This window comes from Pseudophryne corroboree, unplaced genomic scaffold (genome assembly GCF_028390025.1).
Source record: "Pseudophryne corroboree isolate aPseCor3 unplaced genomic scaffold, aPseCor3.hap2 scaffold_367, whole genome shotgun sequence".
NCBI classification, from domain to species: Eukaryota; Metazoa; Chordata; class Amphibia; order Anura; family Myobatrachidae; genus Pseudophryne; species Pseudophryne corroboree.
Window position 1 is genome coordinate 193,413 of NW_026970019.1, and position 22,588 is coordinate 216,000.

The 22,588-nt window shown below is 48.0% G+C and overlaps 5 non-coding genes and 1 pseudogene across 5 annotated transcripts; all 6 read left to right on the top strand.

The window, feature by feature from the left end:
* Positions 1–237: 237 nt before the first annotated feature.
* LOC135021140 (U1 spliceosomal RNA) lies at positions 238–401 on the top strand. The gene has a single exon (XR_010218454.1). It is a non-coding gene; the product is annotated as a U1 spliceosomal RNA (small nuclear RNA).
* A 151-nt stretch (positions 402–552) lies between these two features.
* On the top strand, positions 553–694 carry LOC135021093 (U1 spliceosomal RNA; annotated as a pseudogene).
* A 694-nt stretch (positions 695–1,388) lies between these two features.
* On the top strand, positions 1,389–1,552 carry LOC135021040 (U1 spliceosomal RNA). The gene has a single exon (XR_010218361.1). It is a non-coding gene; the product is annotated as a U1 spliceosomal RNA (small nuclear RNA).
* A 152-nt stretch (positions 1,553–1,704) lies between these two features.
* LOC135021095 (U1 spliceosomal RNA) lies at positions 1,705–1,867 on the top strand. The gene has a single exon (XR_010218410.1). It is a non-coding gene; the product is annotated as a U1 spliceosomal RNA (small nuclear RNA).
* A 671-nt stretch (positions 1,868–2,538) lies between these two features.
* On the top strand, positions 2,539–2,702 carry LOC135021049 (U1 spliceosomal RNA). Its single transcript, XR_010218369.1, has one exon. It is a non-coding gene; the product is annotated as a U1 spliceosomal RNA (small nuclear RNA).
* A 152-nt stretch (positions 2,703–2,854) lies between these two features.
* Positions 2,855–3,017, top strand: LOC135021108 (U1 spliceosomal RNA). The gene has a single exon (XR_010218423.1). It is a non-coding gene; the product is annotated as a U1 spliceosomal RNA (small nuclear RNA).
* The last annotated feature ends 19,571 nt before the right edge of the window (positions 3,018–22,588 follow it).

The following is a 22,588-nucleotide window of genomic DNA, read 5'->3' on the forward strand; positions in this document are numbered from 1 at the left end:
TTGGTTTATTATTAGTAGAACAGTACTACCTATGGGAGCACCATTTTATAATATATGGTGAAAATTAATAGATGTATAAAGATTAAATAAGCAACAAATTGGTGAAATAGATAAGTTTTGATAGGAGCACTGGGTTCTATATATATATTGACATTTGGTTATATATATGTATAGACTTTATAAATTCTTGACAGAGATGTGCCTGAGCAGCGGCCCTCCCCAGCCCTATCCCAAATCATACTTATTTTGCATAGGAGATACCATGGTCATGAAGATTGTTCTCCCAGGGTGAGGTTCATTCATTGCATTCTGGGTTTGCTGACCCCTGTGATTTCCACAAATGTGGGAAACTCGACTGCATTATTTGTGGTAGTGGGGGACTGTGTTTGTTCTTTCCTCTGGTCAGCTCTGGTAAAAGTCAGATTTATTTGCCTTAGATCTTCCTCTAGCCTTGTTCTTCTATCGAGAGTTTCCTTGTGCTGCCTCAGTTGGATCTACTTCACTTGACAGGGGGGTGCCCGAGCAGCGACCCTCCCCAGCTCTAGCCCAACTCCACTTACCTGCCAGGTGAGATACTATGATCATGAAGTTGCTTCTCCCAGGACAAGGATCACCCATTGCACTCTGGGTGTGCTGCTCCTGCGATTTTCCCAAATGTGGGAAACTTGACTGCATAATTTGTGTTTCCCCTGGTCAGCTCTCATATAATTCAGATCTCTTTGTCTCAGGTCTCTCTCCAGCCTAGTTTGCTGTCTGTTTCCACTTCTTTTTTCTTGAGCCCCTCCCTTCTATACCCTAGTGCACTATCCTGACTTCTCCTCCCGTCTGCTTACTTAGTGCCTTACAATGCACAATGCAAACTACAGGTAGTGCTGCAGGGCCCACACCCTTTTACTTGCCTTACAGAGCAGCTCTGGAGCTGTTACAGTACCCAGCTGCTGCAAGAAATCAGCTTGAATGCTTCAGGGGCTGGGGCATAGCCAACATGAGCCCCACACCGAAGGAGGGTGGAGGTGTTTAATGCGAACTAGGGGTCATCCAAGCGCCGCAAAAGGCCGCCATGCCCTGCACGCCCCTCTTCTCTATTCATATGCAGATGAGGGTTGAAGCCAACTTTGACCCACTGCTTGGATGACATCACCATATGCAAATCCATCTGCTGCAGGCCTTCCCCCAGGAATGCTTGCACTAGTTGTTGCATTTAGTTTGTTGTTTGGGGGTGCTTCAGTATTAGGCAGCCTCTGCCCTCCCATGTTCATCTGAAAATATGTGTTCTCCCTGCAGTTGTTGTCCCCAGATGAGAGTTCCCTTGTGCTGCCTCAGTTGAATCTCCTTTACTTGACAGAGATGTGCCTGAGCAGCGGCCCTCCCGAGCTCTATCCCAAATCATACTTATTTTGCATAGGAGATACCATGGTCATGAAGATTGTTTTCCCAGGGTGAGGTTCATTCATTGCATTCTGGGTATGCTGACCCCTGTGATTTCCCCAAATGTGGGAAACTGGACTGCATTATTTGTGGTAGTGAGGGACTGTGTTTGTGCTTTCCTCTGGTCAGCTCTGGTAAAAGTCAGATTTCTTTGTCTCAGATCTTCCTCTAGCCTTGTTCTTCTTTCAAGAGTTCCCTTGTGCTGCCTCAGTTTGATTTCCTTCACTTGACAGGGGGGTGCCCGAGCAGCGACCCTCCCCAGCTCTAGCCCAGCTCCTACTTACTTGCCAGGTGAGATACTATGATCATGAAGGTGCTTCTCCCAGGGCAAGGCTCACCCATTGCACTCTGGGTGTGCTACTCCTGCGGTTTCCCCAAATGTTGGACACTTGACTGCATAATTTGTGTTTCACCTGGTCGGCTCTCGTATAATTCAGATCTCTTTGTCTCAGGTCACTCTCCAGCCTAATTTGCAGTCTGTTTCCACTTCTCTTTTCTTGAGTTGCTCCCTTCTATGCCCTTGCGCACTATCCTGACTTCTCCCGTCTGCTTACTTTGTGCCTTCCAACGCACAATGCAAACTACAGGTAGTGCTGCAGGGCCCACACCCTTTTACTTGCCTTACAGAGCAGCTCTGGAGCTGTTACAGTGCCCAGCTGCTGCAAGAAATCAGCTTGAATGCTTCAGGGGCTGGGGCATAGCCATCATGAGCCCCACACCGAAGGAGGGTGGAGGTGTTTAATGCGAACTAGGGGTCATCCAAGCACCGCAAAAGGCCGCCATGCCCTGCATGCCAATTTTCTCTTTTCATATGCAGACGAGGGTTGAAGCCAACTTTGACCCACTGCTTGGATGACATCACCATATGCAAATCCATCTGCTGCAGGCCTTCCCCCAGGAATGCTTGCACTAGTTGTTGCATTTGGTTTGTTGTTTGGGGGTGCTTCAGTATTAGGCAGCCTTCTGCCCTCCCATTTTCATCTGAAAATATGTGTACCTCCTGCAGTTGTTGTCCCCAGATGAGAGTTCCCTTGTGCTGCCTCAGTTGAATCTCCTTTACTTGACAGAGATGTGCCTGAGCAGCGGCCCTCCCCAGCCCTATCCCAAATCATACTTATTTTGCATAGGAGATACCATGGTCATGAAGATTGTTCTCCCAGGGTGAGGTTCATTCATTGCATTCTGGGTATGCTGACCCCTGTTATTTCCCCAAATGTTGTAAACTTGACAGCATTATTTGTGGTAGTGGGGGACTGTGTTTGTGCTTTCCTCTGGTCAGCTCTGGTAAAAGTCAGATTTCTTTGTCTCAGATCTTCCTCTAGCCTTGTTCTTCTTTCGAGAGTTCCCTTGTGCTGCCTCAGTTGGATCTCCTTCACTTGACAGGGGGGTGCCCGAGCAGCGACCCTCCCCAGCTCTAGCCCAACTCCTTCTTACCTGCTAGGTAAGATACTATGATCATGAATGTGCTTCTCCCAGGGCAAGGCTCACCAATTGCACTCTGGGTGTGCTGCTCCTGCGATTCCCCCAAATGTGGGAAACTTGACTGCATAATTTGTGTTTCCCCTGGTCGGCTCTCGTATAATTCAGATCTCTTTGTCTCATGTCTCTCTCCAGCCTAGTTTGCTGTCTGTTTACACTTCTTTTTTCTTGAGCCGCTCCCTTCTATGCCCTTGCGCACTATCCTGACTTCTCTCGTCTGCTTAATTTGTGCCTTCCAGCGCACAATGCGAACTACAGGTAGTGCTGCAGGGCCCAAGCCCTTTTACTTGCCTTACAGAGCAGCTCTGGAGCTGTTACAGTGCCTAGCTGCTGCAAGAAATCAGCTTGAATTCTTCAGGGGCTGGGGCATAGCCAACATGAGCCCCACACCGAAGGAGGGTGGAGGTGTTTAATGCGAACTAGGGGTCATCCAATTGCCGCAAAAGGCCGCCATGCCCTGCACGCCCAGGGGTACAAGCTGGAATTCGAGATGTCTCCCCCCTGCCGTTTCCTAAAATATGCCTTGCTGACAACTCCCTCAGGCAGGGAGGCTGTGCTAGAGGCAATTAATAAGCGGTATTCCCAGCAGGTAATACTCAAGGTGCCCCTACTTCAATAAGGACGGGGTTACTATTCCACACGGGTTGGGGTACCGAAACCGCATGGTTCGGTGTGACCCATTTTATATTTAAAATCCTTGAACAAAAAAATTCAAGTTCAAGATGGAATCGCTCAGGGCGGTTATTCCAAGCCTGGACGAGGGGGATTACATGGTATCCTGGGACATCAAGGATGCTTACCTGCATGTCCCCATTTACCATCCTCGCCAGGAGTACCTCAGATTTGTGGTACAGGATTACCATTACCAAGTCCAGACACTGCCGTTTGGACTGTACATTGCACCGAGGGTGTTTTATTAAGGTAATGGCCGAAATGTTGATACTCCTTCAAAAAAAAGGGAGTTGTAATTATCCCGTACTTGGACAATCTCGTTATAAGGGCGAGGTCCAAGGAGCAGTTGGTAGTCGGGGTAGCACTATTTTGGAAAGTGCTACAACAGCATGGTTGGATTCTAAACAGTCCAAAGTCACAGCTGGTTCCTATGACACGTCTACTGTTCCTGGGGATGGTTCTGGACATAAACCAGAAATAGTGTTTCTCCCGGAGGAGAAAGCCAAGGAGTTGTCATCTCTAGTCAGAGACCTCCTGAAGCCAAAATAGGTAGCGGTGCATCATTGCACGCGAGTCCTGGGAAAAATGGTAGCTTCCTACGAAGCAATCCCATTAGGCAGGTTCCATACAAGAACTTTTCAGAGGGACCTGTTGGACAAGTGGTCCGGATCGCATCTTCCGATGCATAGGCTGATAACCCTGTCTCCAAGGACCAGGGTATCTCTACTGTGGTGGCTGCAGAGTGCCCATCTTCAAGAGGGCCGCAGGTTCGGCATACAGGACTAGGTCCTAGTGACCATGGATTCCAGCCTTTGAGGCTGGGAGGCAGTCACACAGGGAAGAAATTTCCAGGGACTTTGGTCAAGTCAGGTTATTTCCCTACACATAAATATTCTGGACCTGAGGGCCATTTACAATGCCCTGAGGCCGGCAAGTCCTCTGCTTCAAAACCAGCCGGTACTGATCCAATCAGACAACATCACGGCAGTCGCCCATGTAAACCAACAGGGCGGCACAAGAAGCAGGATGGCGATGGCAGAAGCCACAAGGATTCTCCGATAGGCGGAAAATCATGTGTTAGCACTGTCAGCAGTGTTCATTCCCGGAGTGGACAACTGGGAAGCAGATCTTCTCAACAGACACGACCTCCACCCGGGAGAATGGGGACTTCCTCCAGAAGTCTTCCAATAGGATTGTACACCATTGGGAAAGGCCACAGGTGGACATGATGGCGTCCCGCCTCAACAAAAAGCTATAAAAGATATTGCACCGGGTCAAGGGACCCTCAGGCGATAGCTATGGACGCTCTGGTAACACCGTGGGTGTACCAGTCGGTTTATGTGTTCTCCCCTCTGCCTCTCATACCAAAGGTACTGAGAATAATAAGAAGGCGAGGAGTAAGAACGATACTCGTGGATGGCCAAGAAGAGCTTGGTACCCAGAACTTCAAGAATTTATATCGGAGGACCCATGGCCTCTGCCACTCAGACAGGACCTGCGGCAGCAGGGGCCCTGTCTGTTCCAAGACTTACCGCGGCTGCGTTTGTCGGCATGGCGGTTGAACGCCGGATCCTGAAGGAAAAGGGCATTCCGGAGGAAGTCATTCCTACGCTTACTAAAGCCAGGAAAGAGGTTACAGCAACTCATTATCACCGCATATGGCGAAAATATGTTGCATGGTGTGAGGCCGAAAGGGCCCCAACAGAGGAATTTCAACTAGGTCGATTTCTGCATTTCCTGCAAGCAGGAGTGACTATGGGCCTTAAATTGGGTTCCATTAAGGTACAGATCTCGGCTCTGTCGATTTTCTTTCAAAAAGAACTAGCTTCAGTACCTGAAGTTCAGACATTTATAAAAGGAGTGCTGCAGAGTCAGCCCCCGTTTGTGCCTCCTGTGGCACCTTGGGATCTCAACGTGGTGTTGAGTTTCTTAAAATCACATTGGTTTAAACCACTAAAAACCGTGGATCTGAAATATCTCACGTGGAAGGTGGTTATGTTATTGGCCTTGGCTTCTGCCAGGCGAGTATCAAAGTTGGCGGCTTTGTCTTGTAAAAGCCCTTATTTGATTTTCCATATGGATAGGGCAGAATTGAGGACTCGTCCCCAGTTTCTCCCAAAGGTGGTGTCAGCGTTTCACCTGAACCAGCCTATTGTGGTGCCTAGGCTACTAGGGACTTGGAGGACTCCAAGTTGCTAGACGTTGTCAGGGCACTGAAAATATATGTTTCCAGAATGGCTAGAGTCAGAAAATCTGACTCGCTGTTTATCCTATATGCACCTAACAAGCTGGGTGCTCCTGCTTCTAAGCAGACTATTGCTCGTTGGATTTGTAGTACAATTCAGCTTGCACATACTGTGGCAGGCCTGCCACAGCCAAAATCTGTCAATGCCCATTCCACAAGGAAGGTGGGCTCATCTTGGGCGGCTGCCCGAGGGGTCTCGGCTTTACAACTTTGCCAAGCAGCTACTTGGTCAGGGGCAAACTCGTTTGCAAAATTCTACAAATTTGATACCCTGGCTGAGGAGGACCTGGAGTTCTCTCATTCAGTGCTGCAGAGTCATCCGCACTCTCCCGCCCGTTTGGGAGCTTTGGTATAATCCCCATGGTCCTTACGGAGTTCCCAGCATCCACTAGGACGTTAGAGAAAATAAGAATTTACTCACCGGTAATTCTATTTCTCGTAGTCCGTAGTGGATGCTGGGCGCCCATCCCAAGTGCGGTTTATCTGCAATACTTGTACATAGTTATTGTTAACTAAATCGGGTTATTGTTGAGCCATCTGTTGAGAGGCTCTATTGTTTCATACTGTTAACTGTGTTTCATATCACGAGTTGTACGGTGTGATTGGTGTGGCTGGTATGAGTCTTACCCGGGATTCAAAATCCTTCCTTATTGTGTACGCTCGTCCGGGCACAGTACCTAACTGAGGCTTGGAGGAGGGTCATAGTGGGAGGAGCCAGTGCACACCAGGTAGTCTAAGATCTTTCTAGAGTGCCCAGCCTCCTTCGGAGCCCGCTATTCCCCATGGTCCTTACGGAGTTCCCAGCATCCACTACGGACTACGAGAAATAGAATTACCGGTGAGTAAATTCTTATTATAGTAGTGTATACACTAGAGGTCTTTCCGAACCCCCTAATCCTAACATTGTAATTTGCTTTAGGGCGCACCTCCAATTAGTCTAGTGTTTCGTATTTTCACATTAAATACTTTCTTGCATTGGTTGGTTAAAGATTAGATCGTATATTTTTCTAGATATAGCTGTGCATAGTCTACAAGGCTACATGCTTCTCCCCTAACTAGAGATGTGCAGCGGGCATTTTTCGTGTTTCATGTTTTGGTTTTGGTTTCGGATCCACAGTTGTGTTTTGGATACGGACGCGTTTTGGCAAAACCACCCTTTTGGGTTTTGGATTCGGGTGATTTTTTTTTAAAACCTCAAACAGCTAAAATCATAGAATTTCGGGGTAATTTTGATCCTATAGTATTAAGCTCAATAACCATAATTTCTACTCCTTTCCAGTCTATTCTGAACACCTCACAACTCTCAATATTATTTTTAGTCCTAAAATTTGCACCAAGGTCCCTGGATGACTAAGCTAAGCGACCCAAGTGGGCAGCACAAACACCTGGCCCATCTAGGAGTGGCACTGCAGTGTCAGACAGGATGGCACTTAAAAAAATAGCCCCAAACAGCACATGATGCAAAGATAAATAAAAAAAGAGGCGCAAGATGAAATTGTAGTGTGTCTCTCCTGCTCAGTGTCAGTTCTCAGTAGTATCCTCATCAGTGCTCAGTATCACTGCTCATTGTCTTGTGCTGCATTGTGGTGCTCAGTATACTAGAGTACATTACTAATAGTCCAGTGCTGCATCTTGCTGCTCAGTGTCAGTTCTAGTATCCTCATCAGTGCTCAGTATCACTGCTCATTGTTTTGTGCTGCATTGTGGTGCTCAGTATACTACAGAACATTACTAATAGTTCAGTGCTGCATCTGGCTGCTCAGTGTCAGTTCTAGTAATCTCATCAGTGCTCCGTATCACTGCTCATTGTCTTGTGGTGCTCAGTATACTACAGTACATTACTAATACTCCAGTGTCTTGTGCCGCATATGGCTGCTGTAGGGTGCTGTGGTAGTGTCCTGTCACTGTGCATATGTCATCATTCCAGTCACAGTGACATACCCTCCAACTGTACCTTTTTAATAGGTACAGTACCTTTTTTTCATGGTCTGTACCTATTTTTGGCTCTCCAAACTTCCATTGAAAGTATAGGAAAAGGGGCGTGACCACGCCCCCTTTACCCATGACCACGCCCCTTTTTCTAATTTGTACCAATTTTTGTGTGTAAAATGTTGGAGGGTATGCAGTGATATCTGGTATCTATCTAGTGGTATCTAATTCCAGACATTACCACCGTCTAATTCCAGATATATTACTGGCATATAATTCCACACATTAAAAAATGGAGAACAAAAAGGTGGAGGGTAAAATAGGGAAAGATCAAGATCCACTTCCACCTAGTGCTGAAGCTGCTGCCACTAGTCAAGGCAGAGACAATTCAATGCCATCAACATTATGTAATGATTATACGATACATTATATATCATATCATTGTATGGTTGTAAAATACAACTTAAAAACTTTAATGAATAAATACATAAAGTAGCTTTTATGTAACCTTTTTAAACCTATTAGCATAGACCGAATCTCATCGTGTGTATAGGCCTTTAGTTCAACAACAGCATGGGACCAGTTAGTGTGTTTTGACCACTGCACAGCACCTGGTGTTATATAGTAAGCACCACTATGGCATAGTATACAGCATTATGGGCCTGATATGAGTGTGACCAGCGGTGATGTGGAATGCAGTAGGAGGTGCTGTTTAGTAAGCACCACTTCTATATTCACCATGCAGTATATTGTGTGAATATAGAAGTGTTGGCTGTGTTATATATTAGAGTAATTATTGCAGCTCCCAGCTAAAATTGCAACAATGTAATTTAGTGACAAGCTGCAGAGATTAACCCTTTCTGTGGCTGCTGCACAACCTCTATTCATATCGCTGAATTCAATTAGGGAGATGTTCTCACCCCGCGAGCAAGCGCAGGTATATGCCACACTTATGGTAACATTGGATTTACAGATATTTTCTTGCAGGGGTGTTTCTAAACAATTTGGCTTCAAATGCGTGCCCCCCGCCACCATTGGCATTAAAAATTGTGCCCCTCCCCCATATATATATATATATATATATATATATATAAAAAAAACTATATTTGCGTGAGCGCTCCGGACGGGATGGGGGGGGCGTGACCACGCAAAAATGGGTATGGTCTCCATAAAATGGGCGTAGCCTTGCAGGCAAAGACTACCTTACACCCCAGTTCTTGACCCTGCACCAACTGACCTCGGCCACCACAGGGAAAAAAGTACAGTAATTTCCACCATGTTAAGCCCCACACATTAATGCCCTTTGGAACATATTATGTCACTCACCACAATATCTGTGATACACTATGCCCTACAGTAAAGCTTCTAATTACTTTTACAAAAACTGCTCAATGCCAAGAGTTTCACGTGCTGGGTGTCATGCTCATTGCCAGGGGTTTCACTCTCTGGGTGTCATGCTCATTGCCAGGGGGAACGCAGTAGGAGGTGTTATATAGTAAGCACCACTATGGCATAGTATATAGCATTATATATATTGTGAGCACTGGTGATGTTGAGTGCAGTAGAGCTGCTGCTGGGTAATTACAATTGACTACAACCACCAATATATTCTGCTGCACTATATATATGCAAAGCTAATTCTGCTGGGTAATTACAACTGACTACAACCACCAATATATTCTGCTGCACTATATATTTGCAAAGCTAATTCTGCTGGGTAATTACAATTGACTACAACCACCAATATATTCTGCTGCACTATATCTATATATGCAAAGCTAATTCTGCTGAGTAATTACAATTGACTACAACCACCAATATATTCTGCTGCACTATATCTATATATGCGAAGCTAATTCTGCTGGGTAATGCAAATTGAAACATTATTGCATAGTATGTGATTTTGAAGTACTTTTTTAAAGTTTTGAATGATATAGACCCAGTTTAATCTTTGTGGAATGCCTGGTTGTTGTTTTTAAGGTAAGTTATTGCCTGGCATTTGAGGGGGTGGGGTGTGGTTACAGATTTCAATTATTGGTTTCACTTGTAATAGTCTTCTACTTAAGTCCAATGGTGTAGGCTGTGCAAAGCCATTTGGCTGTGCATTTATTGATCTAAGCGTGCATTTTTATCAAAGCGTGATAAAATTGACACATAACAGCAGTGTTCAATCAGCGTTCAATCGAAGTGAAAAAGAAGGAAAACAGAAGCACACCAATCTAACAAAACAAAGAAAACTGAAGAACTAATAACAAATGTGAGTCACTTACTCCTCAGATCACTCACCTCCTGATTGTTGCATCTGATTACATAGCACAGAACTACCTTACTTGGACATTTCATAAACCATCCATTTCACCTACAAATGCCTGTATCTGTATTATTGTAATTTTGTTTTTTAAGCACAGCTGCACCAATGCAATTTTACCTGCAAACACTTAAAACATCTAACATAATTACCATTGCTTCTTAAACCTCTCACAATCCTTTCATTTCTTACACTCCAAATACTTTTCTGCACCCACTTTATCTACGCTTTTGACTCATTTCATACTAAATCTACACCCCTTGAGCCTACACTGCTTTTCTCACCTGCATTTCTGCAATTCTTCTGCTCGGATTGCCTTACAGTCTCCTCTCCTACTTCCACTTTCCCTCAACCTATTTACCTACTTAACACTATGTCAAGGTTTTCTTATACTCCCCACATCACTCAGTGTCTACCTAATAATGTATCTTTAGCCTTCCCCCCTAGTCTCCTCCACCTCCTCCTCTCTCCCCTCCTCTGTCTCCCCTCCATCCCTCTGTTTCCTTCCCCCACCTTTCCTGTTACCCCACTTTCATTCACCTCTGCCCCATGGTCCTGCTACCCCACAACTCAGCCCTGCTCCCTCTCTCCCTTCCCTGTCACCTCCCCACACCCCCATCCACATCACACTGACCTCCCTCCCTGCCCACCTCCTGCAGTTTCCCCTCCTAGCTCCGGCACCCGTACCATCACTACTCTCTCATCATCCCTGCCCTCAAACTTAATCCCACCTCATCGCTACAGCAACCCTGAAAATCTAATTCACATCTCTCCCACAAACTCATACCCCCTATCCTGTGCCCTCTGGAATGCCAGATCTGTTTATAACAAACTGGTCCCTACTCATGACCTTTTCATTTCCCACTCCCTACACCTACTAGCCATTACTGAAACTTGGATTACGCCCTCTGACACTACTTCTGCTGCTGCTCTCTCTGCTGGGGGCCTTACATTCACACACACACCCCGACCTGGGGGTCGCCATGGGGGTGGTGTTGGGGTCCTTTTACCTTCTAGTTACTCCTACCAACTCATACCACCAGAACCATCCCTTATATTCTCTACATTTGAGGTCCACGCCATATGCCTCTTCCAACCAGTCCATCTTAGAGTAGCTGTCATTTACCGCCCCCCTGGCACTGCTTCCAAATTAATCGACAACTTTGCTTCCTGGCTTCCTCACTTCCTCTCTTCTGACATTCCCACCATTATCCTAGGCGATTTCAACATCCCTATTGACATCCCCACACAATCCCCTGCCTCTAAACTCCTTAACCTCACCTCTTCACTTGGTCTCTCCCAGTGGACCTCCTCACCCTCCCATGTGAATGGGAGCTCACTGGATCTGGTCTTCACTCACCGCTGTGATATTTCTGATTTTTCCAACTCCCCATTTCCCCTCTCTGACCACCACCTGCTCTCCTTCAACCTATCTCTCTCGACTTCCCCATCTCTACCTCCTAAGGCTACCATCACTAAGCGTAACATTGAAGCTATTGACACCACATTCCTTTCCTCCCTGTTTGACTCACTTCTCTCTCCTATTCTCTCTCTCTCATGCCGTGAACAAGCCACTTCCACATACAATGCTTCCCTTACTTCTGCTCTTGACTCTGTTGCTCCACCAACCACTATTCACCCTCACAAATTAACACCTCAACCCTGGCACACCAAATGCACCAGATATCTGCAAAAATGCTCACGTACGGCTGAGCGACACTGGAGGAAATCACGCTCTAAGGCAGACTTCCTCCATTTCAAACTTATGCTCTCATCCTTCAGTGCTGCCCTTTCTCTTGCTAAACAGTCATACTTCAAGAACCTCATCTCCTCCCAGTCTTCCAACCCCCGGCGCCTCTTTGCCACTCTCAACTCACTCCTCTGCCCACCTCCACCTCGTCTCCCTTCCTCACTCTCTGCTCTTGACTTTGCCACTTACTTCACATCCAAAATTGACTCCATACGTCAGGACATCACATCACACCAGACTATCAGTAACCAGCCTTCTCTCGTGGATGGCCAAGAAGAGCTTGGTACCCAGAACTTCAAGAATTTATATCGGAGGACCCATGGCCTCTGCCACTCAGACAGGACCTGCGGCTGCAGGGGCCCTGTCTGTTCCAAGACTTACCGCGGCTGCGTTTGTCGGCATGGCGGTTGAACGCCGGATCCTGAAGGAAAAGGGCATTCCGGAGGAAGTCATTCCTACGCTTACTAAAGCCAGGAAAGAGGTTACAGCAACTCATTATCACCGCATATGGCGAAAATATGTTGCATGGTGAGAGGCCGAAAGGGCCCCAACAGAGGAATTTCAACTAGGTCGATTTCTGCATTTCCTGCAAGCAGGAGTGACTATGGGCCTTAAATTGGGTTCCATTAAGGTACAGATCTCGGCTCTGTCGATTTTCTTTCAAAAAGAACTAGCTTCAGTACCTGAAGTTCAGACATTTATAAAAGGAGTGCTGCAGAGTCAGCCCCCGTTTGTGCCTCCTGTGGCACCTTGGGATCTCAACGTGGTGTTGAGTTTCTTAAAATCACATTGGTTTGAACCACTAAAAACCGTGGATCTGAAATATCTCACGTGGAAGGTGGTTATGTTATTGGCCTTGGCTTCTGCCAGGCGAGTATCAAAGTTGGCGGCTTTGTCTTGTAATAGCCCTTATTTGATTTTCCATATGGATAGGGCAGAATTGAGGACTCGTCCCCAGTTTCTCCCAAAGGTGGTGTCAGCGTTTCACCTGAACCAGCCTATTGTGGTGCCTAGGCTACTAGGGACTTGGAGGACTCCAAGTTGCTAGACGTTGTCAGGGCACTGAAAATATATGTTTCCAGAATGGCTAGAGTCAGAAAATCTGACTCGCTGTTTATCCTATATGCACCTAACAAGCTGGGTGCTCCTGCTTCTAAGCAGACTATTGCTCGTTGGATTTGTAGTACAATTCAGCTTGCACATACTGTGGCAGGCCTGCCACAGCCAAAATCTGTCAATGCCCATTCCACAAGGAAGGTGGGCTCATCTTGGGCGGCTGCCCGAGGGGTCTCGGCTTTACAACTTTGCCGAGCAGCTACTTGGTCAGGGGCAAACACGTTTGCAAAATTCTACAAATTTGATACCCTGGCTGAGGAGGACCTGGAGTTCTCTCATTCAGTGCTGCAGAGTCATCCGCACTCTCCCGCCCGTTTGGGAGCTTTGGTATAATCCCCATGGTCCTTACGGAGTTCCCAGCATCCACTAGGACGTTAGAGAAAATAAGAATTTACTCACCGGTAATTCTATTTCTCGTAGTCCGTAGTGGATGCTGGGCGCCCATCCCAAGTGCGGTTTATCTGCAATACTTGTACATAGTTATTGTTAACTAAATCGGGTTATTGTTGAGCCATCTGTTGAGAGGCTCTATTGTTTCATACTGTTAACTGTGTTTCATATCACGAGTTGTACGGTGTGATTGGTGTGGCTGGTATGAGTCTTACCCGGGATTCAAAATCCTTCCTTATTGTGTACGCTCGTCCGGGCACAGTACCTAACTGAGGCTTGGAGGAGGGTCATAGTGGGAGGAGCCAGTGCACACCAGGTAGTCTAAGATCTTTCTAGAGTGCCCAGCCTCCTTCGGAGCCCGCTATTCCCCATGGTCCTTACGGAGTTCCCAGCATCCACTACGGACTACGAGAAATAGAATTACCGGTGAGTAAATTCTTATTATAGTAGTGTATACACTAGAGATGAGCGCCTGAAATTTTTCGGGTTTTGTGTTTTGGTTTTGGGTTCGGTTCCGCGGCCGTGTTTTGGGTTCGAACGCGTTTTGGCAAAACCTCACCGAATTTTTTTTGTCGGATTCGGGTGTGTTTTGGATTCGGGTGTTTTTTTCAAAAAACACTAAAAAACAGCTTAAATCATAGAATTTGGGGGTCATTTTGATCCCAAAGTATTATTAACCTCAAAAACCATAATTTACACTCATTTTCAGTCTATTCTGAATACCTCACAATATTATTTTTAGTCCTAAAATTTGCACCGAGGTCGCTGTGTGAGTAAGATAAGCGACCCTAGTGGCCGACACAAACACCGGGCCCATCTAGGAGTGGCACTGCAGTGTCACGCAGGATGTCCCTTCCAAAAAACCCTCCCCAAACAGCACATGACGCAAAGAAAAAAAGAGGCGCAATGAGGTAGCTGTGTGAGTAAGATTAGCGACCCTAGTGGCCGACACAAACACCGGGCCCATCTAGGAGTGGCACTGCAGTGTCACGCAGGATGGCCCTTCCAAAAAACCCTCCCCAAACAGCACATGACGCAAAGAAAAAAAGAGGCGCAATGAGGTAGCTGTGTGAGTAAGATTAGCGACCCTAGTGGCCGATACAAACACCGGGCCCATCTAGGAGTGGCACTGCAGTGTCACGCAGGATGGCCCTTCCAAAAAACCCTCCCCAAACAGCACATGACGCAAAGAAAAAAAGAGGCGCAATGAGGTAGCTGTGTGAGTAAGATTAGCGACCCTAGTGGCCAACACAAACACCGGGCCCATCTAGGAGTGGCACTGCAGTGTCACGCAGGATGTCCCTTCCAAAAAACCCTCCCCAAACAGCACATGACGCAAAGAAAAAAAGAGGCGCAATGAGGTAGCTGTGTGAGTAAGATTAGCGACCCTAGTGGCCGACACAAACACCGGGCCCATCTAGGAGTGGCACTGCAGTGTCACGCAGGATGTCCCTTCCAAAAAACCCTCCCCAAACAGCACATGACGCAAAGAAAAAAAGAGGCGCAATGAGGTAGCTGTGTGAGTAAGATTAGCGACCCTAGTGGCCGACACAAACACCGGGCCCATCTAGGAGTGGCACTGCAGTGTCACGCAGGATGTCCCTTCCAAAAAACCCTCCCCAAACAGCACATGACGCAAAGAAAAAAAGAGGCGCAATGAGGTAGCTGACTGTGTGAGTAAGATTAGCGACCCTAGTGGCCGACACAAACACCGGGCCCATCTAGGAGTGGCACTGCAGTGTCACGCAGGATGTCCCTTCCAAAAAAACCCTCCCCAATCAGCACATGATGCAAAGAAAAAGAAAAGAAAAAAGAGGTGCAAGATGGAATTGTCCTTGGGCCCTCCCACCCACCCTTATGTTGTATAAACAAAACAGGACATGCACACTTTAACCAACCCATCATTTCAGTGACAGGGTCTGCCACACGACTGTGACTGATATGACGGGTTGGTTTGGACCCCCCCCAAAAAAGAAGCAATTAATCTCTCCTTGCACAAACTGGCTCTACAGAGGCAAGATGTCCACCTCATCTTCACCCTCCGATATATCACCGTGTACATCCCCCTCCTCACAGATTATCAATTCGTCCCCACTGGAATCCACCATCTCAGCTCCCTGTGTACTTTGTGGAGGCAATTGCTGCTGGTCAATGTCTCCGCGGAGGAATTGATTATAATTCATTTTAATGAACATCATCTTCTCCACATTTTCTGGATGTAACCTCGTACGCCGATTGCTGACAAGGTGAGCGGCGGCACTAAACACTCTTTCGGAGTACACACTTGTGGGAGGGCAACTTAGGTAGAATAAAGCCAGTTTGTGCAAGGGCCTCCAAATTGCCTCTTTTTCCTGCCAGTATAAGTACGGACTGTGTGACGTGCCTACTTGGATGCGGTCACTCATATAATCCTCCACCATTCTATCAATGTTGAGAGAATCATATGCAGTGACAGTAGACGACATGTCCGTAATCGTTGTCAGGTCCTTCAGTCCGGACCAGATGTCAGCATCAGCAGTCACTCCAGACTGCCCTGCATCACCGCCAGCGGGTGGGCTCGGAATTCTGAGCCTTTTCCTCGCACCCCCAGTTGCGGGAGAATGTGAAGGAGGAGATGTTGACAGGTCGCGTTCCGCTTGACTTGACAATTTTGTCACCAGCAGGTCTTTCAACCCCAGCAGACCTGTGTCTGCCGGAAAGAGAGATCCAAGGTAGGCTTTAAATCTAGGATCGAGCACGGTGGCCAAAATGTAGTGCTCTGATTTCAACAGATTGACCACCCGTGAATCCTTGTTAAGCGAATTAAGGGCTGCATCCACAAGTCCCACATGCCTAGCGGAATCGCTCCCTTTTAGCTCCTTCTTCAATGCCTCCAGCTTCTTCTGCAAAAGCCTGATGAGGGGAATGACCTGACTCAGGCTGGCAGTGTCTGAACTGACTTCACGTGTGGCAAGTTCAAAGGGCATCAGAACCTTGCACAACGTTGAAATCATTCTCCACTGCACTTGAGACAGGTGCATTCCATCTCCTATATCGTGCTCAATTGTATAGGCTTGAATGGCCTTTTGCTGCTCCTCCAACCTCTGAAGCATATAGAGGGTTGAATTCCACCTCGTTACCACTTCTTGCTTCAGATGATGGCAGGGCAGGTTCAGTAGTTTTTGGTGGTGCTCCAGTCTTCTGTACGTGGTGCCTGTACGCCGAAAGTGTCCCGCAATTTTTCTGGCCACCGACAGCATCTCTTGCACGCCCCTGTCGTTTTTTAAAAAATTCTGCACCACCAAATTCAAGGTATGTGCAAAACATGGGACGTGCTGGAATTTGCCCATATTTAATGCACACACAATATTGCTGGCGTTGTCCGATGCCACAAATCCACAGGAGAGTCCAATTGGGGTAAGCCATTCCGCGATGATCTTCCTCAGTTGCCGTAAGAGGTTTTCAGCTGTGTGCGTATTCTGGAAAGCGGTGATACAAAGCGTAGCCTGCCTAGGAAAGAGTTGGCGTTTGCGAGATGCTGCTACTGGTGCCGCCGCTGCTGTTCTTGCGGCGGGAGTCCAAACATCTACCCAGTGGGCTGTCACAGTCATATAGTCCTGACCCTGCCCTGCTCCACTTGTCCACATGTCCGTGGTTAAGTGGACATTGGGTACAACTGCATTTTTTAGGAGACTGGTGAGTCTTTTTCTGACGTCCGTGTACATTCTCGGTATCGCCTGCCTAGAGAAGTGGAACCTAGATGGTATTTGGTAACGGGGGCACACTGCCTCAATAAATTGTCTAGTTCCCTGTGAACTAACGGCGGATACCGGACGCACGTCTAACACCAACATAGTTGTCAAGGACTCAGTTATCCGCTTTGCAGTAGGATGACTGCTGTGATATTTCATCTTCCTCGCAAAGGACTGTTGAACAGTCAATTGCTTACTGGAAGTAGTACAAGTGGGCTTACGACTTCCCCTCTGGGATGACCATCGACTCCCAGCGGCAACAACAGCAGCGCCAGCAGCAGTAGGCGTTACACGCAAGGATGCATCGGAGGAATCCCAGGCAGGAGAGGACTCGTCAGACTTGCCAGTGACATGGCCTGCAGGACTATTGGCATTCCTGGGGAAGGAGGAAATTGACACTGAGGGAGTTGGTGGGGTGGTTTGCGTGAGCTTGGTTACAAGAGGAAGGGATTTACTGGTCAGTGGACTGCTTCCGCTGTCACCCAAAGTTTTTGAACTTGTCACTGACTTATTATGAATGCGCTGCAGGTGACGTATAAGGGAGGATGTTCCGAGGTGGTTAACGTCCTTACCCCTACTTATTACAGCTTGACAAAGGGAACACACGGCTTGACACCTGTTGTCCGCATTTCTGGTGAAATACCTCCACACCGAAGAGCTGATTTTTTTGGTATTTTCACCTGGCATGTCAACGGCCATATTCCTCCCACGGACAACAGGTGTCTCCCCGGGTGCCTGACTTAAACAAACCACCTCACCATCAGAATCCTCCTGGTCAATTTCCTCCCCAGCGCCAGCAACACCCATATCCTCCTCATCCAGGTGTACTTCAACACTGACATCTTCAATCTGACTATCAGGAACTAAACTGCGGGTGCTCCTTCCAGCACTTGCAGGGGGCGTGCAAATGGTGGAAGGCGCATGCTCTTCACGTCCAGTGTTGGGAAGGTCAGGCATCGCAACCGACACAATTGGACTCTCCTTGTGGATTTGGGATTTCGAAGAATGCACAGTTCTTTGCTGTGCTGCTTTTGCCAGCTTGAGTCTTTTCATTTTTCTAGCGAGAGGCTGAGTGCTTCCATCCTCATGTGAAGCTGAACCACTAGCCATGAACATAGGCCAGGGCCTCAGCCGTTCCTTGCCACTCCGAGTGGTAAATGGCATATTGGCAAGTTTACGCTTCTCCTCCGACAATTTTATTTTAGGTTTTGGAGTCCTTTTTTTACTGATATTTGGTGTTTTGGTTTTGACATGCTCTGTACTATGCCATTGGGCATCGGCCTTGGCAGACGACGTTGCTGGCATTTCATCGTCTCGGCCATGACTAGTGGCAGCAGCTTCAGCACGAGGTGGAAGTGGATCTTGATCTTTCCCTAATTTTGGAACCTCAACATTTTTGTTCTCCATATTTTAATAGGCACAACTAAAAGGCACCTCAGGTAAACAATGGAGATGGATGGATTGGATACTAGTATACAATTATGGACGGGCTGCCGAGTGCCGACACAGAGGTAGCCACAGCCGTGAACTACCGCACTGTACTGTGTCTGCTGCTAATATATAGACTGGTTGATAAAGAGATAGTATACTCGTAACTAGTATGTATGTATAAAGAAAGAAAAAAAACCACGGTTAGGTGGTATATACAATTATGGACGGGCTGCCGAGTGCCGACACAGAGGTAGCCACAGCCGTGAACTACCGCACTGTACTGTGTCTGCTGCTAATATATAGACTGGTTGATAAAGAGATAGTATACTCGTAACTAGTATGTATGTATAAAGAAAGAAAAAAAAACCACGGTTAGGTGGTATATACAATTATGGACGGGCTGCCGAGTGCCGACACAGAGGTAGCCACAGCCGTGAACTACCGCACTGTACTGTGTCTGCTGCTAATATATAGACTGGTTGATAAAGAGATAGTATACTCGTAACTAGTATGTATGTATAAAGAAAGAAAAAAAAACCACGGTTAGGTGGTATATACAATTATGGACGGGCTGCCGAGTGCCGACACAGAGGTAGCCACAGCCGTGAACTACCGCACTGTACTGTGTCTGCTGCTAATATATAGACTGGTTGATAAAGAGATAGTATACTCGTAACTAGTATGTATGTATAAAGAAAGAAAAAAAAACCACGGTTAGGTGGTATATACAATTATGGACGGGCTGCCGAGTGCCGACACAGAGGTAGCCACAGCCGTGAACTACCGCACTGTACTGTGTCTGCTGCTAATATATAGACTGGTTGATAAAGAGATAGTATACTCGTAACTAGTATGTATGTATAAAGAAAGAAAAAAAAACCACGGTTAGGTGGTTTATACAATTATGGACGGGCTGCCGAGTGCCGACACAGAGGTAGCCACAGCCGTGAACTACCGCACTGTACTGTGTCTGCTGCTAATATATAGACTGGTTGATAAAGAGATAGTATACTCGTAACTAGTATGTATGTATAAAGAAAGAAAAAAAAACCACGGTTAGGTGGTATATACAATTATGGACGGGCTGCCGAGTGCCGACACAGAGGTAGCCACAGCCGTGAACTACCGCACTGTACTGTGTCTGCTGCTAATATATAGACTGGTTGATAAAGAGATAGTATACTCGTAACTAGTATGTATGTATAAAGAAAGAAAAAAAAACCACGGTTAGGTGGTATATACAATTATGGACGGGCTGCCGAGTGCCGACACAGAGGTAGCCACAGCCGTGAACTACCGCACTGTACTGTGTCTGCTGCTAATATATAGACTGGTTGATAAAGAGATAGTATACTCGTAACTAGTATGTATGTATAAAGAAAGAAAAAAAAACCACGGTTAGGTGGTGTCACGAACCTCGGGCAGCGGCGACCGCGCTTGTCCCTGCGGGTGGCCTGGTCTGCCCGGCGCCTCTCTTCCCCTGTCAGTCTCCGGCTTCAGCGGCGGGTCGGCGCTGCTCTCCGGCGGCTTCCCGGAAGCAAGGGCGCCGCCATCACAAGCAAGGGCAAGGAGGCGGAGCAGGTCTGACGTCACCTGCCTGCTCCGCCAATCAGGCTAGGGCGGGGAATTTAAAATCAGATACCAGGCAGAGATCCGATGCCTGAGTATCTTCGTTTCTCCTGTGGAAGCTATGATCCAGAGCTCCCTCGTCCCTGCAAGCATCCTGTGCTTCCAAGCATCCTGTCCCTGCAAGCATCCTGTGCTTCCAAGCATCCTGTCCCTGCAAGCATCCTGTGCCTACAAGCAACCTGTGCTTCCAAGCATCCTGTGCCTACAAGCACCTCCGTGCCTCCAGTTACCTCCGTGTCTCCAAGCACCTCGTGCCTCCAAGCACCTCCGTGCCTCCAAGCACCTCCGTGCCTCCAAGCACCTCGTGCCTCCAAGCACCTCGTGCCTCCAAGCACCTCCGCGCCTCAAGCACCTCCGTGCCTCCAGTTACCTCCGTGCCTCCAGTTACCTCCGTGCCTCCAGTTACCTCCGTGCCTCCAAGCACCTCCGTGCCTCCAAGCACCTCGTGCCTCCAAGCACCTCGTGCCTCCAAGCACCTCCGCGCCTCAAGCACCTCCGTGCCTCCAGTTACCTCCGTGCCTCCAGTTACCTCCGTGCCTCCAGTTACCTCCGTGCCTCCAAGCACCTCCGTGCCTCCAAGCACCTCGTGCCTCCAAGCACCCCGTGCCTCCAAGCACCTCCGCGCCTCCAAGCACCTCCGTGCCTCCAGTTACCTCCGTGTCTCCAAGCACCTCGTGCCTCCAAGCACCTCGTCCCTCCAAACACCTCGGTGTCTCCAAACACCTCCGTGCCTCCAAGCACCTCCGTGCCTCCAAACACCTCCGTGCCTCCAAGGGTCTCCCAGCACTCCCTGTACTCCCAGTACCTCAGTGCCTTCAATACCACAGTGTCTCCAATATCTCAGTACCCCAGCCTTCATTATTTCTACAAGTCTTGTCTTACAGGAGACCTACAAGAATTCCTCTGGGCCTCCCGCCTGCCGTCTTAGTTCTGCATGAGGAAGACCTACATCCGGCCATCTCTACTACGACCCAGTGGCGGTTCCTCTTCCCGGTCATCGGAAGAAGCCCCGAGTCCACAACACTCCCAAACCAGGTCAGTGATAGTATACTCAGGCCACATGGACTCGGGGGATCGGAACACGGACTCTAGTGCCATCCAGAACCTGGCTTCTCGAGTGCAAAGTCAGGAAGCAGCACAAGGTCAGGTGATGCAGTACCTCCAGCAGTTGTCCGGGCGTCTGGATCAGATTCAGGCGTCTCTGGCCTCAGTAATTCCGGCTCCTGTTCCAGCAGTCGCACCAGTTGCCGTTGCCAGCAATGTTCAACCATCGGCCGGTGTCACTCCACGCCTTCAGTTGCCTACTCCGTCCCGCTATAATGGGAATCCCAAAAATTGTCGTGGTTTCTTGAACCAGTGCGAGGTACATTTCGAGCTACTTGCACACAACTTTCCTACAGACCGGTCCAAGGTAGCATATATTATTTCTCTGTTGGAAGGTTCTGCTTTGGATTGGGTGTCTCCATTATGGGAACGATCTGATCCCATGGTTTCCAACTACACCAACTTCATCTCGTCCTTTCAAAGGATTTTCGACGAGCCCGGCAGAATGACCACTGCTTCTTCCGATTTGCTCCGTGTTCGGCAGGGCGCCCGTTCCGTGGGCCAGTACGTGGTTCATTTCCAGACCATTGCTTCCGAACTACGCTGGAATAATGATGCCCTGAGAGCTGCCTTCTGGAACGGTCTTTCCGACCGGCTGAAAGACGAGCTGGTTACTAGAGATCTGCCGGATCCATTAGAAGATTTGATTTCCCTTTGCGTCAAGGTGGATCTTCGGATGCAGGAGCGTGGAAGAGAACGTAACCGTTCGGATCGTTCCAGGTTCCGGAATCCTACTCCTAGGCCGGTGGCCTCACCTAGCTCAGATGAGCCCATGCAAATTAACCGCTCCCGACTGTCTCCGGAAGAACGACAGCGTCGTCGTGAGGGTAAACTCTGCCTTTACTGTGGAGCCGCAGATCATTTTCTTAAATCTTGTAAAGTCCGTCCGGGAAACGGGCAGACCTAGCTTGTTCCGGAGGAGTCAAGCTGGGAGTTACGACAAAAGCTTCTCCAACTTCGGACTGCTTGCTTCCAGTAACTCTAGTCTCCAATTCAGTCTCCAGGTCTTGTGAAGCCCTATTGGATTCCGGAGCTGCAGGGAACTTCGTTTCTTCCTTCTGTGCCCAAAGTTTGGGTTTAAAGTTACGGCCTATCGAGCGGCCAATTTCACTGACGGCTATCAACGGGACTAGAATTTCCAAAGGTCTCATAATGTGGCGCACGGGGCCAGTTAAGCTGCGGGTCGGGGCTCTACATCAGGAAGATTTGGAACTCTTGGTAATCCCAGAAATGCCCCATGATCTGGTTCTTGGAATGCCTTGGCTGAAAAGTCATAACCCCCACATCGATTGGAAGTCGTCACAAATTCTGTCCTGGAGTTCCTTTTGTCACACTAATTGTCTTACTCCTGTTTGTCCGCTCCGTGTTACCTCCAA